This window comes from Pundamilia nyererei, unplaced genomic scaffold, assembly GCF_000239375.1.
Source record: "Pundamilia nyererei isolate P.nyererei 1_Seehausen unplaced genomic scaffold, PunNye1.0 scaffold00018, whole genome shotgun sequence".
NCBI classification, from domain to species: Eukaryota; Metazoa; Chordata; class Actinopteri; order Cichliformes; family Cichlidae; genus Pundamilia; species Pundamilia nyererei.
Genome location: NW_005187419.1, coordinates 3014903 through 3016813, shown reverse-complemented (window position 1 = coordinate 3016813; position 1911 = coordinate 3014903). Strand labels below are relative to the sequence as shown.

Genomic DNA, 1911 nt, shown 5'->3' with positions numbered 1-1911 from the left:
CCCATAGCACACCATTCCCTATCGAGCCATATGAAAATGGTATAACAAATTTGGGGGTTGTCTCAAAGCTGTGGGGCGTGATCAAAATTTTAGGCGGAATAAGATAAGATAAGATAACCTTTATTATTCCCACATGTTGGAAATTTGTTTTGTCACAGCAGGAAGTGGACAGTGCAAAAGTTATGAAGCAAAAATTAGAATACAATAAGAATAAATACAGTACACAACTGTACAGAATAGAATAAAATAAAATATTATATACAGTAGAAAAAAATATACAATAAGATAAAAATAGAATACAAATGCTATATACAACTGAGTAAAAAAACAACGATGCCAGAAAAGATTATTGCACTTAGTGTTATTGCACATGTGTGGATGTGTGCGTTTGATCAGTTAAAGTCTTTATTGTGGAGTCTGACAGCAGTGGGGAGGAAAGACCTGCGAAATCTCTCCGTCTCACACCGTGGGTGCCGCAGTCTCCCACTGAAGGAGCTGCTCAGTGCTGTCACAGTCTGCTGCATGGGGTGGGAATAACGGTAATAATAATAATAATAACAATAATAAATCTGCCAAATAGTAATAAGTGTGCCATAGGCACACTTAAGCACATTTCCTTAAAGTGAAGCTAAAGTGTCAAAAGTAAAGGACTTTTTCAGTATTTCTGTTATGATGTTTTCTGATAAATAATGCGACTGCCAGCGTCTTGGGGTCAAGGTTTGGGGACATATGGATCTGTAGCCTAGATATTTAAATAATATATTCAGCTTTTTTGGAGCTGAAGAAATATACCTCAAATCTGAAATATGAAAATGTAATAACCTTTTGAAATATGAAAATTAAAAGGTGTTAAGTGTTGAAAAAGACATGATAAAATTCTTGTATTTAAGCTACATTTAGATATTAGGCTGTTGAGTGAGACAGCGTAAGGGTTAAGGGCCTCGGGAGTCCAGGCTCGCCCAGGAAAGTTACTGTGGCCCTTTAGCTGAATTCTGCTGATACACTTAAACTGTAAGTTACACTAATTCATACAGTTTTGTATTCATTGCTTAGTTTAATTCGTTTCACTCTAGTTCGATCCTTCTGCAGCAGTCGTAACCCCCGGACTGAGACATACATTGAGCTTAAGCAGGACAGACTTTGAGAAATACCCCCCAAGTCTCTATGAAATGAAAGATATTCATCGATCAGCTTGCAAAACAAATTTTCTGCAATCTAAGACAGATAATTCTATAGTTTTATAACTGTGGCTAAATTTGTAAATGTAAATATGCATTGCTTTATTTATTTATTATTTGAATAGCAAGCCTTATTTAGACCAACGCACCCCTGTCAAAGATTGACATAGATATGGTGTGCTGTATATGATGGCTGTTGCATTATTGTGTATATTCCGTTTTACCACTTAGGTAGGACTGAATTAGTTTTGATTCATTAAACTAAATATTTTAAACCCTATCCAAACATAAGTCTTGATATAATATCACATAGCTACTATTAATAGCAATAAAATGTTTCTTTTTATCATTATTTAACAACAACAACAACAACAACAACAATAGTAATAGTAAAAACTAGAAAAAGTTGCATTTCCTGTGAGATTCCTATGAGAATGTTGTGAAATTTTCTGCTGAAAAAAGCAGAAGCAGAACTATCTTCTGAAAAGAGGTGTAGAAGCTGAAGTATTTGCTATAGACATCTTTATTTGAAAGGGTACACTGAAGATTAAATTTAATTTTATTTATATAGCGCCAAATCACAACAACACTCGCCTCAAGGCGCTTTATATTTTAAGGGTAGACCCTACAATAATACATACAGAGAAAAACCCAACAATCATATGACCCCCTATGAGCAAGCACTTTGGCGACAGTGGGAAGGAAAAACTCCCTTTTAACAGGAAGAAACCTC

General features: G+C 35.0%; 1 protein-coding gene across 1 annotated transcript in view; it reads left to right on the top strand.

Moving 5' to 3' along the window:
* The window catches only part of LOC102200908 (alpha-2,8-sialyltransferase 8F-like), a 9656-nt gene that overhangs the window by 2155 nt on the left and 5590 nt on the right, over positions 1–1911 (top strand). The gene's annotated exons all lie outside the window — the stretch shown is intronic.